The sequence below is a fragment of the Bos javanicus genome, chromosome 6 (assembly GCF_032452875.1).
Source record: "Bos javanicus breed banteng chromosome 6, ARS-OSU_banteng_1.0, whole genome shotgun sequence".
NCBI classification, from domain to species: domain Eukaryota; kingdom Metazoa; phylum Chordata; class Mammalia; order Artiodactyla; family Bovidae; genus Bos; species Bos javanicus.
Genome location: NC_083873.1, coordinates 97,674,106 through 97,691,124, shown reverse-complemented (window position 1 = coordinate 97,691,124; position 17,019 = coordinate 97,674,106). Strand labels below are relative to the sequence as shown.

General features: G+C 43.7%; 1 long non-coding RNA gene across 1 annotated transcript in view; it reads left to right on the top strand.

Annotated features, from left to right (window-relative positions):
* The first annotated feature begins 451 nt into the window (after positions 1 to 451).
* Positions 452 to 17,019, top strand: part of LOC133249781 (uncharacterized) — a 419,931-nt gene continuing 403,363 nt past the window's right edge. The window contains exon 1 of the long non-coding RNA XR_009737096.1: positions 452 to 486. This is a non-coding gene — a long non-coding RNA (uncharacterized LOC133249781). The remainder of the gene's footprint in view (positions 487 to 17,019) is intronic.

The window sequence follows — 17,019 nt, the reverse complement described above, 5'->3', positions numbered from 1 at the left end:
AAGAATTAGAAATGGGAATAGCAAATTTCTTGCTGTTGCCCCAGAGGCAAGTGATCTCCCTTCTATCTCTAGGAGAGAAGCAGGGTCAACTGTGGGGGTTGTATCAGTTATACGTTGCTGTGTCACGAACTATTCCAGAAGTTAGTGGCTTAAAACATGAACCATTTATTTGCTCACCATTTTGATATCAAGTCAGGATTAAGCATAGTCAAAGCTATGGTTTTTCCAGTAGTCATGTATGGATGCGAGAGTTGGACCATAAAGAAGGTTGAGCGCCAAAGAATTGATGCTTTTGAACTGTGGTGCTAGAGAAGACTCTTCGGAGTCACTTGGATGGCAAGTAGATCAAACCAGTCAATCCTAAAGAAAATTAACCTTGAATATTTATTGGAAGGACTGATGCTGAAGCTAAAGCTCCAATACTTGGCCCCCTAAATCAAAGAGCTGACTGATTGGAAAAGACCCTGATCCTGGGAAAGACTGAAGGTGGGAGGAGAAGGGGACGACAGAGGATGAGATGGTTGAATGGCATCACAGACTCAGTGGACATGAGTTTGAGCAAACTCCGGGAGATGGTGAAGGACAGGGAAGCCTGGTGTGCTGCAGTCCACGGAATCGCAAAGAGCCAGACACAACTGAGTGACTGAATGACAGCAACAGAATTAAAGCTGGGACAGTTCATCCTTGCTCCATGTAGCATCTGCTGGGACGGCTTGACTGGGAGGAGGGTTACTCTCAAGCCAGCCTCCTCCCATAGCTAACTGTCAGTGGAGCGCTCAGGCTGGGCTGGCCACCAGGGGCCTCAGTTCTCTTCCAGAAGGACCTTGGCAAGTGTCCAAGCTCAGGCTCCCTCACAATGTGGAGGCTGGGTTCCAAGAGGAAACTGGGACAGCGTCACTTCCGCTATATTCTTTTGGTCAAAACAGCCACAAGCCTGGCCCAGCATACAGAGCAGCAGAGAAATAGCTCCTACTTTTCCGTGTCAGAGTGACAGTAAGTTTCCTGCCTTGTGTGTGTGTGCGTGGCAACACCAGGTCTTAGTTACAGTACAGGATCTTTGCTGTCTCATGTGGGATCTCGTTCCCTGACCAGGAATCGAACCTGGGCCCCCTACATTAGGAGCACAGAGTCTTAATCACTGGACCTCCAGGGAAGTCCCTGCTGCCATCTTTAATGCCCTACATGGACCATGGGAAAGACCAGCTATAGAATGTCAGAACAAATGGCTATTTAAGTAGAACCTCACAGTTGTCTGGTCCTACCAGGAGGATGGAGAAAGAAATTTGGGGACTTCAATATTCCTGGTGATTTGCTGAGGAGGAAGAAGAGACAAAGGCCGGTTTCATTACTTGCTACTGTAATTCACACGCTTGGTCTTATTCCTAAATTTGTAAAGCCAAGGGGAAAAAATATACATATGTATATATATATTTATATATATAAATATATATATATTTCAAAATTTAAGATTGACATATGAAAAATGATTTAATTCAAAACTATTAAGTTAAAATATTTACTCTGTGCAAGATAGTATAATAGGTCTTATAGTGATTATAAAGTTTTACAGGTCATGGCTTCTGTCCTTGAGAAACTTTTCAGTTTATTTAACAAGCATTAGCCAAGCAGGTGCCAAACACTGTCTAGGTGCTACTAGGAAACACCATCATCTCTGCCTTCATGGACTTCACAATCCGCTAGAGGTGAGAGATGAACATAAATATGTCATGTGGCAAGTGTGATCCAAACTCTGTATATGATAAGTAAAATATGTGTATAATAGAAGAAAAAATCCAAATACTCAATCCAAAATGTTAAGAATGAGACGATGAGTGAGCTTTTGTTTTTGCTTTATACTTTTCTTTTTCAAGAAATGAATTTTCAAATAGAAAAAAAAACTATATTAAGTGCAATGTGGCGCTGTAATAGAGAAATTTCAGGGTGTTCTGCAAGCTGAGAGGGAGTCCCTAGCCTCTCCTGGAAGGAGGAGAGAGAAGTTTATACAGAGGGGGGTGACTTCAAAGTCATGGATTGAAGGGGAAATAGAAGCTGTGGTTGACCTTTGTGTTTTGTGGGGTATAACCTTGCCTAGCTCTCTTATTTGAGAGAAAATCTTTATTGTGTGTGCACTTTTGGGTCTCTAGAGCTTTGTCTCCTCCGGGTAAGAGGCTCCATTTAGACTTCTTTCCTTCTTGGAAGCCGAGGCAGGAGCACAAGCCCTGGGTTCAGCCTGCTAGACTCCCTGCCCACAATATTGAATCTGGTGGCAGAGGAGCAAACTGGATAGAACTTATCTGCAGCCAGTGTGGGCGATGGTACCCACTGTGCTGGCTAATGGCAATAGTGCCCAGCAGCCGCGATGGCAGAATCCTGTAGCCAAACAGCTGTACTTTTGGGCCTTGGTCCTCCTTGGTTCCCTGCGCATGTCTGCATTCCAATCTTGGTCCTCTAGCTTCCTGTTATTCCATGAGTCCCTGCCAACAAATTCCTTAAGGAAAGCCAAGCTTGGGTTCTGTTGTTTGAAGCAACTGACTGATACAGGTGAGGGTTAGGCAGGCGGGGTGCCAGGTGTGGGGGGGCGCGTGGAGGAGATAGGTGTAAATCACAGTGTGTGCAGAGATGGAGAAAGAACACAGGTAGTACCTTCTAGAAGGAGAGATGAGATATCTACTCAGATATAACCGTGGTAGGGAAAAACGTCCATGTGAAATATTTTGGAGATGCAGAAGACGGCACGATCATTTCTTTTTAAAACAATTATTTAGTTATTTAGGCTGCATCAGGTCTTTGCTGCGAGGAGTGGGCTTCTCTCTGGTTGTTGCACGTGGGCTTAGGGCTCCAACCACCATCACCCCACCCCACCCCCACACTCCCCCACATCCCCCCAAACCCCCTGCCCTGGCACATAGGATCTTGGTTTCCCAATCAGGTTTCAAACCTGAGTCCCCTGGTTTGGAAGGTGGGTTCTTTTTTAAAGTTAATTTATTTTAGTATTATTATTGATATTATTATTTTGGCTGCACTGGGTCCTTGTTGTTGCCTGTGGGCTTCCTCTAGCTGCATCAAGTAGGGGCCTCTCTTGCTGCAGAACACAGGCTCTAGGGGCGAGAGCTTCAGTAGTTGCAGTACACGGGCCTAGCTGCCCTGCAGCAAATGGGATCTTCCCCGATCAGGGATAGAACCCGTGTCTCCTGCATTGGCTGGTGGACTCCCAACCCCTGGACCACCAGGGAAGCCCTTGGAAGGTGAATTCTTGACCGCTGGACCACCAGGGAAATCCCTACAATCAATTCTTACTGAGTTTATTAGCAAAGATGCAGTGGAAGAAATAGAATTAGCATGATCATTGGAGAAGAGGAAAGAAAAGTAATTACTCCAGGCCGAAGCAGAATTATATCCTGATCGAAAAGATTCATGTGTATTTAGGAATCTCATAGTAAAGTAGTTCAATTTAGCTGATGCATGGGAGAGAAGCAGAGAAGCTTGGGCAGTTGGCGAGTACTAAATTCCCTTGGTGTTTCGTGCTAGGATGTAGACTTTGGACTTTAGTACATATGAGGGAAGCATGGAAGGTCTGTGAACGAGGAGTGTTATCATGCAAGTGATGCTTTAAGATGCTGAATCTGGTGGTCATGGATAGAATGGTCCATTAGGGCTGCTGCAATACCTTAGGATGAGCTGAATGTCCTGAATTAGGCTGACAATAGTGGGAATGGAAAGGACCAACGTGCAAAATAATAGTTTGTAAACTGATGGATCCTCTGTTTTAAAAAATCTAATTTTAAACATGCATATGCACACAATCATTGTGTTTATAAATGGGCTGTATTTACTTATATACAGAGTATAACATACCACATATGCTGGCTGTAATTTTCTCCAACAAATAGCGTGGTCAATTTATTCTATACATTATGCAAAACAAATAAAACAAATATAGCCAGACAAAGATGCTCTGCATCATTTCATGAATGTGTTTAGAATATATGTTAATGTGTGTGTGCACATGCGTGTGGATTTGGAATACAGCAAAAAGCTTTGACAATAGGTGGAATTCTCCAGTTCCTCTGAGGAATCAGGCCGTTTCCTGTAACTGCTTTTATTGCAGTTGACGTGCTTGTGTGCTCAGTCAATCACGTCCACCTCTGTGCGACCCCATGGACTGCAGCCTGCCAGGCTCCTCCGTCCATGGGATTTCCCAGGCAAGAATACTGGAGGGGGTTGCCATGTCCTTCTCCAGTTGAAGTTGGTGGTTAATACAATGTATTATTGCTGATGTAGGTGGAAGTTCCCTGATTTTGTCTATAGAAAAAATTCTGGTATTCCCAAGGACAGTGAAGTTGAAAAGTTTCCTTAATAGATAGGATGAGCTAAAGCAATGATGAGATAGACTGAGATTCACCTTACAACCCTCCTTCTGTCATCCAATTGCATTTATTGATTCTTCCTCCTAATTATATTTGAAATCTACATCCTACTCTAGTTTAACCCCTCACTGTCACCCCAAAATTCAATTCAAAAACACCTTCTTGATGACAGCATCCCTAGTCTAAATCTTAGGTCTCTTGCTTTCCAACAAAAGATATGCATTGGTCACTTTGCTTCCAGACACCCTTTTCTAGCGAGGCGGGACCGTGGCCCTTCCTGAGTAGACAGTAGGCTACGTGACCCTGCCCTCTACTGCATTTGGCCCTGATTCAACATTCACCTACTACATTCTTTTTCTTAGGAATTTGAAATTGGAGTCCAATGACTCTAATTACCTGTAAGTGTTAGATCTGAAGGTCACACAAAGTCTAGAGCTTGGTACCATTTGAGGGAAGCCATAGGGGTTTCCCTGGTAGCTCAGCTGGTAAAGAATTCACCTGCAATGCAGGAGACCCCAGTTCAAGACCCCAGTTCAGGGGGCAGGAAGATCCCCTGGAGAAGGAATAGGCTACCCACTCCAGTATTTTCGGGGATCCCTGGTGGCTCAGATGGTAGAGAATCCTCCTGCAATGTGGGAGACCTGGGTTTGATCCCTGGGTTGGAAAAATCCCCTGGAGGAGGGTATGGAAACCCACTCCAGTATTCTGGCCTGGAGAATCCCCATGGACCAGAAGAAGCTGGCAGGCTACAGTCCATGAGGTCGCAAAGAGTCACACATGTGCGTCATCCATGGTGAACCCTGTGAAAACCAAGTAATGAGGTGAGTCCAGAGAAAGGAATAGATGCACCAAGGGAAGTGGAGACAAAAGACCCCATTATCCTCAAAGAAATGAAAGAGGTAGAGATGGAGAAAGAGAAAGAAATGGCGAGACTGCAAGCTGCTCTGGTTCCTAAGGTATTTCAGATCTAGAAAATGGGCTTCCTGAGTCCTAAGGATCCAGGATACACTTCCTTCTTGGAGTCCATGACATTTCTCTACATCTTAACATGCTGCTGCTGTTGCTGCTAAGTCGCTTCAGTCGTGTCCGACTCTGTGTGACCCCATAGACGGCAGCCCACCAGGCTCCGTCGTCCCTGGGATTCTCCAGGCAAGAACACTGGAGTGGGTTGCCATTTCCTTCTCCAATGCGTGAAGGTGAAAAGTGAAAGTGAAGTCGCTCAGTCGTGTCCGACTCTAGCAACCCCATGGACTGCAACCTACCAGGCTCCTCTATCCATGGGATTTTCCAGGCGAGAGTACTGGAGCGGGGTGCCATTGCCTTCTCCGCATCCTGACATGAGCCCTCCTTGATTTCAGCTAGTCTGAAGCCATTCCTATGCTTTCCCCTAAGGAAACTTCCCACACACCTAGTCCACGCTCTGCCATAGCGATTACCGTATTACACTATAGCTGTTTATTTGCTGTCTCCCTTTCCTGTTGGGCTTTGATCTCCTTTGAGACAAGAACTTCATCCTGTTCTCTGTTCATCCTTTGTATCCCCAGCACTTAGGGGAGTGATGGGCATATTAGCAAATATTCAGGAAATATTTAGAGAGTACTTCAGAGGTGGGGGTCATCCCTTTCACCACTTGTATTGATTCTGCCTTATTGTAACTCTCTTTTTCCACAGGGTTTTGACAGCACAGACAATATGTACGAACAATTGCTTCTGAAGCTGTCCTGGGAGTCTCAGAGTGCAGAGCTAGGAGCTGGAAAATCCCAGACTCCTGGCCTGAAAGAGACCTGAAGAAGCCACTGTTCTGGGAAAACTGAGAGTTCTGCAGTGAAAGATTAGCTACTCTCTTTATTTAAGAACATTATTTGACTTCACACACACACACACACACAAATATTATAGGAAGACTAATGAAAAACTAAAAAATTTAAAAATTCACCCATGATGTCATTATGACCATAAAATAGCCTGTTTTCATATGTCTACATATTTCCCTGCCAGTCCTTGTCTGTATGCATTTATGTAACTTTTACAGAGTTAATGTCATCATTAAGATAAAAGCATGTTTTTCTTTTTACTGAACAATTCATCATAATTAGGGACTTACTTGGCAGTCCAGTGGTTAAGACTCCTTGCCTCCACTGCAGATGGCCTGGGTTCGATCCCTGGTTGGGGAACTAAGATCCCATGAGCCCCATTTGCTCATTCAGTCATGTCTGACTCTTTGTGACCCCATGGACTGCCGCACACAAGGCTTCCTTGTCCTTCACCATCTCTTGGAGCTTGCTCAAACTGATGTCCACTGAGTTGGTGATGCCATCCAACCATCTTGCCCTCTGTCATCCCCTTCTCCTCATGCTACATGGCCCCTAAAAAAAAATGAAAAAAAAACCCCCGTAATTCATCATTTTTTCCATGTTGTTACAGAGACTTTCTAAGTTTTAATGGATATATATATATATATTATAATATCAGAATTGATTAGATATGCTTTAAATTGCTTAAAAATTCCTATCGTGGAATCACATATTTTCTTTTTCTTTCTTTCCTTTTTCCTTCTTTCCTTCCTTCATTTTTTCCTTCCTTTCTTTCTTTTTCTTCCTTCCTTCCTTTCTTACATTGGACATCTTTGTATAAATTCTTTTCTTCTTTGGTTTGAGTCAGAATAATTCTACCCACAGCCCAGTTACTGGGATCAGGCTCTGTTTTCACTGAACAACAAATATTTACTGAGCACCTACTGCTACAGCTGCTAAATGTTGGGGACACAGCGATGCAAACGATGCCTACCCCTCCAAAACCTCTCTTCCTGGTAATGGAGAGACACATTAACAGAAAAATCAGAATATACCACAGTCAAACACTGTAACATAGATAAGAACAAACTGCTGTGGAAGCCCAGGCGGAGTTTGTCTGGGAGGTGCTTGATTTGCTGCATTTCTTTCTAAAAGGATGCCCATGGTCCCTGCCCCCAGCATACATGGGTGTGCATTGCAGTCTCTCCAACCACAATGTCTTCAATAAAGACACTCAAAGAAGAACATTTGCAGCTCTGCCAATGTAAGAATCACTTACTAAGCTCTCATCACATTCTGGGGGCTTATGGACCTAATACAATTCCCTCAACAGCAATATGAGGTCTTTATTATTATTGTCTCATTGTACAGAATAAGAAACAGAGCCTCAAAGGTGTGAAGGAGCCAGTCTATGGATTCACACAACTGAGATGTGAAATCACATTCTTATTAATCGCCACAGTGTGCTCCTGCACCACACCACAGCAGGAGACTCTTTTACCAATGGAAAGCCCCTTCTCATTGGAGATGGGACTCAGCTGAGCTCTATTCTCCATAAACACAGTTCCTGCTTTCCAACAAGGAGCTTACTGGAAAGCATGGTGCTTGTTGTACTTGGAGGTCTTGAGGACGAGGTTTTTGGTTTTGTTAATATTTATTCATGTATTTGGCTGCGCTGGGTATTAGTTGTGGCATGTGGATTCTTTAGTTGAGGCATGCAAACTCTTAGCTGTAGCATGTGGGATCTAGTTCCCTGACCAGGGATTGAACCTGGGCCCTCAGCATTGGGAGTATAGTGTCATAGCTACCAGACCCCTAGGGAAGTCCCAAGGATGGAATTTTGAGTCTACTCAAACCGTTCTGTCTTTTCTTTTCAACCCACACTAACAGGCCCTGTTCCCAACCCTCACCCCAACTTTAGGGGCTAAAGCTGTGCTGGTTCAGCAGATGGTATTTGGATGATCGTCCAGAAGCCCATTCTGATTCGGCTGTGCTGCTAGATCACTTGTGTGGATGCTGCGGCAAAAAAAAGCACATATTTTTAGGCTCTCATTATGGGTCAAAACAATCTTCATAGGACTTCACAGATGGCACAAGTGGTTAAGAACACCCTTGCCAATGCAGGAGACATCAGAGACATGGGTTTGATCCCTTGGTAGGGAAGAAACCCTGGAGGAGAACATAGCAACCCACTCCAGTATTCTTGCCTGGAGAATCCCAGGGACAGAGGAGCCTGGCGGGCTACAGTCCATGGAGTCGAATAGAGTCTGGCATGACTGAAGTGACTCAGCACACAGGAATGCACATGATCTTCACAGCACGTAATATATTTTATCTTTGACGTGTCTATTTCCCGTCACTGCAGGAACTGCATACAGAAATATATATATGGCAACTTCCTTGGGTGTCCAGTGGCTACGACTCCACTCCCAATGCAGGGGGCTTGGGTTCTATCCCTTGTCAGGAAATTAGATCCCACATGCAGCAACTAAGACCCAGAACAGCTAAATAAATAAATAAATTTTTTTAAAAATAAAAAATAGTTTTACTATCTTTTTCTCTAACAAAAGAACTTAACTTTATGAACCTAACTTATGAAAACACATCATTGTCTCATAAATGTTTCCTAGGTGAAATTATTAGCAAAAAAACTCTGCATCTAAATAGGAAAAACAAGTTGTCCTTGGTTGGGTTCACAAGAAACAGCTCTTGACACAACAGTTCATGAACAAGTGATTTACTAGGGAAACCCTTTCGGAAGAAGCCAATGAGGGAGTGGGGGAAGCGGGCCAGGGATGTGGAAGATGCTGAGCAAGGACCTGATTTCAGACCATGCTTCTGCTCACACCTGATCCCCAGGGGAGCTCAGATATGTTCATTATTCCTTGGAGTTTGTCTCCGTCCAAGCAAGGAAGGTGAACTTTGGTATTCCAGTGCACAGAATCGCTGCCTTTGGGCCAGTTTATGGGGATGTAATAAACTCTGCACACTGTTGGCTCTCTGGGCTTCAGCAGAGCAAACCCTTGGGAGTCTGAAACTCTCTGAAGAAAGTCCCAGATGTGAGATGCTAGATCAGAAGCAGGCAGAAGTGGAGGATGGACACACAGAACCTGTACAAATCATCCTGCTTGGAACAGCATCCAGTCGGGAAATCTGACTGCCCAGGAAGTCAGCACATTCTCTAGAAGTAGATGTGGATTTGCATCCCAACCTCACTTGCGAGACATGCAACCAAGTCCTGCTAGACTTTAGCTCTCTCCTTCATGAAGCGGGAACAGTATCTTCTGGGGGAGGAGTAAAAATTCAAGGTATTTTATTTGAAGATTATTTTGATGACTATAATAGACAGGTATTCAATGCTTGCATGCAAGTGTGCTCAGTCACTCAGTCATGTCCAGCTCTTTACCACCCCATGGACTGTAGCTCGCCAGGCTCTTCTGTCCATGGGATTTCCCAGGCTAGAATACTGGAATGGGTTGCCATTTCCTTCTCCAGGGGATCTTCCCAACTCGGGAATCAAACTCACGTCTCTTATGGCTCCTGTATTGGCAGGTGGGTTCTTTACCACTGTGCCACCTGGGATGTTCAGGTGCTCAATAAATTGTTGTTGTTCAGTTGTTAAGTTATGTCCAACTCTCTGTGGCCCCATGGACCACAGCACACCAGGCTTTCCTGTCCTTCACAATCTCCCAGAATTTGCTCAAACTCATGTCCGTGGAGTCAGTGATACCATCTAACTATCTCATCCTCTGTCATCCCCTTCTCCACCTGCCTTCAATCTTTCCCAGCATCAGAGTCATTTTCAATGAGTCAGCTCTTTGCATCAGGTGGCCAAAGCATTGGAACTTCAGCTTCAGCATCAGTCCTTCCAATGAATATTCAGGGTTGATTTCCTTTAGGATTGCCGGGTTTGAACTCCTTGCTGTCCAAGGGACTCTCAAGAGTCTCAATAAATGGTAGTTATTAATTCTGATTTAATATAAAGGTAATTTTTTAAATGTATTCAGCCCAGCTGGATCATATACATAAAAATATCCATTCTCACATCATGAAATGAGCATAGATTATATAAAGAGATGATATATTTTTGACACTACTTTACCTGTATAGACCACATCTTCCCTTAGAGAGAGTCATCAGTCAGGAAATTAAAATTAGCTTATTTTAAACATGCAAACAGGAAGAAAATTTATTCTTGCTCACCGATGCTTTTTTATTTTTACTTTTTATGATGAAAATCTTTGAACAGACACAGAAAGGGAGAAGAGAGCATACTGAACCCCTGGAGAGTACAATACGCCTAGTTTCAAAAATTATCAACTCACAGCCAATCTTCTTTTATCTGTAGCTTACCACTCGCCTCCCTCCCACATTATTTTCAAGCAAATACTGGATACTGTATACTTCAATATGTATCTCTAAAAGGTAAAGGCTCTTTTGAATTTTACTCTTTAAATGAACACGCAGCACAATTGCCTTTTTGCAGTGTGTATATTTCCATGAATTTTGATGCCTGTGTAGATTCGTGTTACCATTATTACAATTATGGTACAGAAGAGTCCCATTACCCCAGAAGGCTTTTTATCTACAACTACAATCTCACCACCACTTCTTTAAAAACAGTAACAAACAGACTTTTTTAAAGATAAACATGATCCTATTTATCTATAATTAAGAGACAACATTCTAATTCACAATGTCCCTTTTACAATAGAAACGTTCATTTCTAGGCATTCAAATGTACCATGAATAGAACATGTTCTAAGCATCCTTCACCCTTCTCTCCAACAAGTGGTCCAATCCAACATGATCCTTTTGTAACAATTCACTCATTCCCTCCTGCATACAATTACATTCCTGCCCAACACAGATCTCTTTCTTGATAGATATTTCATAACACCTTCAGTTCTCCCAGCTACAGAATTATCCACCTGACCATGATTAACTTTTATAGAACTTACCATGATTAACTCATTCATAGAAGAGTGGAGCTGTCAGTTTTTATTGAATGATACAGCTTTATCTGAAATAATTCAACTACATTTCTCAAGAAAATAGTTTAGAAACTAAGATTTGGAAGAGAGTTCAAAAACCACTCACTGGAATCCCTTCATTTCATGGATGAGAAAAAGCAGCTCAGAGATATTTTAAAACTTACGCAAGGCACATATTTGATTAGGAGAGGGGCTGGAGCCAGAACGAGGCATCCTGATATTGAGGGCTCTTTCTATTACACCATATTGGTGTCCATCCTTTTTCCTTCACTTTACTGTCACCTGGGTGTGGGTTTCTGTACCATCTGTACATCCATATGTCATTTTATGAAATGTCCAGAAAAGGCAAATCTATAGAGACCAAAAAACAAACTAGTGGTTTCCCAGAACTGTGGGTAAGAATGAAGATTGGCTGTAGACAGGCACGAGGAATCTTCTGGGGGTGATGGGAGCGTTCTAAAGCTGGATTGCGGTAGTGGTTGCACAACTCTGTAACTAGAATATTATGCTTAACATGGGTGAATTGTATGGTGCTGAAATTAAATTATACCTTAATACAGCTGTTTATTTAAAAAAAAAAAGCAAAACAGCTGCCTACGGATATTTAATTATCTCTTATAACTGGATGTATGAAGTAGGTAATTCTCAGCTTTATCCAGCAGCTCCATGATGTCATCAGACTCATGCTCTTGCTGTGCTTTAAGTCTGCTGTCCTGATCTCATTGGCCTCTGATCCTCATGCTCATTGTTTCATGGCCCCAAAACGGGAGCCGCAGCTCTGGAAACAAATCCATATATTCAGCAAGAAGAAAAATGGTGTCTGTAAGTTCTTAGCTCCCACCAGTCTCTTTTATAAGAGGATGTCCCCCAGTCGACTCCTCCTGGTCTCTCACTGGGCAGAACCAGGTCACATGCCACCCCCATATGCAAAAAGAGGCTGAGTACATGAGCACAGAGGGAATGGAGTGGAGTTACCAGGACTGGCTTAGTGCTGGGGCTGGCCACACTGCCTTGCTGGACTAAAGCGGGGTTCTGTTGGCAAGAGTCAAGGGTGCAGGAGGTGGTGGTGGATATTGAGTGGGTGGCTAAGAGTGTCTCCACATGAGAAAACTAAAAATGTGCTAAATATGTTATTCTTTGTTCCAAGGTTTTACAGCATATGGGTTAAAAGCACAGACTCTGGAGAAAGTCTGCTAGGCTTCAATCCCAGCTTTACCTAACTCAATGTGTGAACTTAGGGGACTTCAGTAATCAGCCTGTTGACTCTGCTGTAAACTGGAGATAATAATAACACCTATTCAGAGTTATGTGAGAACTGAATGAGTTAACAGGTAGAACATTCTTAGAACAATGCCTGGGGTATAATAAGCACTGTATTTTATGTCGTTGCTGTTTAGTCACTAAGTCGTGTCTAACTCTTCTGCAACTCTTTGGACAGTAACCCACCAGGCTCCTCTGTCCATGGGATTTCCCAAGAATACTGGAGTGGATTGCTATTTCCTTTTTTAGGGGATCTTCATGACTGAGGATTGAGGCCATGTCTCCTGCATTGGCAAGTGGGTTCTTTACCGCTGAGCCACCTGCAAAGCTAAGCACAGTATGAGTGATATTATGTGTGCAAATGCATGTAAATGTGTTGTTTTAGCACATCTTTTATTCAACAAATATTTATTGACTATTTGATATGTGCCAGGCAGTGAGCTAGGCACTTGGATAAAACAAGATAGGTTGCTCCTGAACTTGCTGAGCTTGGGTTCTGAAGAAAGAAATGTATAATAAATATCAATAAATGCATAAGATTTTAGATTGTGATAATGCTATGAAGGAAATAAACAGAGTGAGGAGATAGAGACTAGAAGAAACAAGTATCTTAGAGCAAGAAGGAGCAACTGAGCTGAGATCTGACCAGTGAGAATGAGTAGTCATACAAACATCCAGGAGAAGAACTTTCCAGCTAGTAAGAACACTTAGTGCCAGGTCCTGGGGAAGGAAAGAATTTAGCTTGTTCTAAACTGGTTCATAGACCCAATATGGCTAGGACAAGATGAGCAAGGGGGATGGGGCTTAGGTGAGGCTGAAGAGGAGGCCAGGGCCCAGACCGCATGGTGCCTTGTAGGCAGTGGAAGGTTCTTGAGCTTTAGTCTTAGTGCAGTGAGAAGCCATTAAAGACAGAAATGATTGGTATAATGTGGTGTTTTTGTAAACTTTTTAAAAATTAAAATATAGTTGATTTATAATTAGGTGTACAGCAAAGTGATTCAGCATTTCAGATTCTTTTCCATCATAGGTTTTTAAAAGATACTAAATAGAGTTCCCTGTGCTATACAGTAGCTCCTTGCTGGTTATGTTTTAGACATGTGCTGTGGTCAGTTGCTCGGTTGTGTCCGACTGTCTGTGACCCCATGGACTGTAGCCTGCCAGGCTCCTCTGTCCATGGGATTTTTGACTCCAGTCACGAATACTGGAGTGGGGTGCCATTTCCTTCTCCAGGGGGATCTTCCTGACTTCAGGAATCAAACCCGTGTCTCTTGCGTCTCCTGCATTTGCAGGCAGATCCTTTACCACTAGCACCACCTGGGAAGTTTTATACATAGAAGTGTATATCTCAAATTCCTCATTTACCCCTCTCCACGCCTCTCCACCCCCGCCCCGCCCTTTCCCTTTTGGTAACCATAAGTTTGTTTTCTCTGTCTGTGATAATGTTTTAATCACTCCAGCTGCTTTGTGGGTTGAAGGGAGACAACAGTAGCCTCAGGGAGACCAGTTGTAAACAATGATGATAGATTGAATGAGGATGGTAGCAAAGAAAATAGAGAAAAGTCCAAGGAACTGTGTGTGTAATAAGAACCACGTGTTCCACCATTATGCTGCCTCAGTGGAGGATTTCAAACTGTTTCAGATTTTCTCACCTGGGTCAGGGGCCGCTGAATGCCTTCTCAACCCACCATCCCTCAGTGTATCCAGAGACCCACTTCACCTCTAAGTACTGCTTCCGGGTGGCCAACAAGGGTCCAGGGCTGTTGAACAGGGAGGGAGTTGTCCGCATGAGGCGGTCAGGGAAGAGGCAAGCATCATTGGCTGAAAGGTGGGTGGGTGTGTGCTGATCACTGACAACTGGAAGAGCTCAGGGAAGACGACCGGGCGCTGACTTGGAGACCCACTGGTGCTGGTGAGCAGTGAGGCTTCCTCTGGAAGAGGACTGACGTTTCTCAGACTTACAATCTTCTGTCCTCATTATCCTTGCCCCTCGTCCTCTTTTTCAGGGAGCCTTTATTTTCACTGTGAAAATAAAGTGAAAGTGTTAGTCACTCAGCTGTGTTCAAGTCTTTGTGACCCCATCAACGTAGGCTGCCAGGCTCCTCTCTCTGTGGAATTCTCCAGGTAAGAATACTCGAGTGGGTAGCCATGCCCTCCTCCAGGGGACCTTCCCGACCCAGGGTTCGAACCTGAGTCTACCAGATTCTTTACTGTCTGAGCCACCAGTGAAGCCCACAGGCCCACAGTAGTGATAGGGAACTTGCTGCACAAAGAGGCATTTGAATCTGTTTTACAGGTAGACTTAATGACTAAGTATTTGCAATCTTGGTTTGCTGTTTCAGAAGTCGTTGACGCCTGTCTCTACCCAGGGCAGGGACAGGCTCTCAGCAGCAAATGGGGAAGAATTCCATACCGTGGGGAAGGCTGCATTAATTGATACTTTCAAACAGTAAGCAGACACATATATACACACATGATAAGACGATGGTTAGAGCTGCTCTTTTTCTTTCTTTTTAATATCTATTTATTTATTTTTGGCTGTGACGGCTCTTACTTGCAGCACACAGGATCTTTCATTGTGGTGCCCGGGCTCCAGAGCACATGAGCTCTGTAGTTATGGCCCAGGGGTCCTCTAGTTGAGGCATGTGAGCTCAGTAGCCCAATAGCACATGGGATTTTAGTTCCTGGACTGGGGATCGAACCTGAGTCCCCTGCATTGGAAGGTGGATTCTTAACCACTGGACCAGGGAAATCCCGGGCCTGCTCTTATAGAACAAGAAATTAGTTCCATTGCTCTAGTCTGAAAACTTTGGGATTAGGGAGGAAGTAGGAGTGTCTCTACACTCCCAAGAGGATGGTTTGGGTGGAGCTCCACAGGATTCAAAGATAAGGAAGAAAGCCACAGAATGGCTCCTCCAACTGCAGCTAAAAAAAGCCCCAAGCCAGTCCTACCCCTCTGCCAAAAAGGATGTCTGATAGTCATCTGGCAACCATGATGCTCCCTCCCCTTTTAGTATTAGAAGCTTTAATTAATCACCCAAGTTGCTCTTAATGTTATTTCTAATCAAGTTTCATGTGTGTAAATCTATTAATGGCAAAGGACAAGGGATCCCACAGTGACTTACCTCTGCTCCATACCAAATGGGTGACACTAATCTAAATAATGATTTCCTGGTAGCTCAGAGGGTAAAATGTCTGCCTACAATGCGGGAGACCTGGGTTCGATCCCTGGGTCAGAAAGATCCCCTGGAGAAGGAAATGGCTACCCACTCCAGTACTGGAATTTTTCCAGCCTGGAAAATCCCATGGACTGAGAAGCCTGGTAGGCTACAGTCCATGGAGTCACAAGAGTCGGACACGACTGAGCAACCTCACTTTCAATCTAAATAATAGAGAGCAGACTTGTGGTTGCTGAAAGGATGGGAGGTGGGAGGGAAGAACTTGGAGTCTGGGATTAACAGATACAAACGATTATATATGGGATGGATAGAAAAACAAAGTCCTACCGTATAGCACAGGGAACGATATTCAATATCCTGTGAAAAGGCATAATGGAAAAGAATATGGAAAAGAATATATATATATATATCTATATCTCTGAGTCACTTTGCTGTACAGCAGAAATTAACACAATATAGAAAATCAGCTATACTTCAATAAAAATGTTTTATTGGACAGCAAGGAGATCAAACCAGTCAATCCTAAAGGAATCAACCCTAAATATTCACTGGAAGAACTGATGCTGAAGCTGAAGCTCCAATATTTTGGCCACCTGATATGAAATGCCAACTCATTGGAAAAGACCCTGATGCTGGGAAAGACTGAGGGCAGGAAGAGAAGGGGACGACAGAGGATGAGGTGATTGGATGGCATCACCGACTCGATAGAATTGAATTTGAGCAAACTCCAGGAGATAGTGACGGACAGGGAAACCTGGTGTGCTGCAGTTCATGGGGTCACAAAGAGTTGGACACAGCTTAGCGACTGCACAACAAAAACAAAAATGTTTTAAATGAAACTAATAAAAATAAATACAGTCATAGTCTATAAGACTTTAATTTTACAGCTGAAGCCCAGAGAATTTGGCTGACTCAAGTTGACACAAATAGCTGATGGCCGGAGAACCATCTTAGACTAACTTAGTCTAACTAAGAGGCTGTTGGGTGGAGTTTAATCAAACTGGCTTGACTCCAGTCAGGAGTCTCACCAGGCACTGGGAGCCTGAAAGTGAAAGTGTTAGTCACTCAGTTGTGTCTGACTCTTTGCAACCCCATGGACTGCAGCCCGCCAGACTCCTCTGTCCGTGGAATTCTCCAGGCAAGAATACTGGAGTGGGTTGCCATGCCCTCCTCCAGGGGATCATGGCAACCCAGGGATCAAACTCAGGTCTCCTGCAGTGCAGGCAGACCCTTTACTGTCTGAGTCACCGGGGATGAGAACTCCCATACCTGTTCATAATGCAAAATGGCCTTTTGCTAAGTTGTACTCATGGAGAACTGAACTTAAACTTAGTCTCATTGACTTAAAAGTAGCAGGAGAGCCAAGGGGAAGAATTTGTAGAAGATATTAGAACAAGGACAGTTCTGTTACTTCCAAGTACTGTATCTA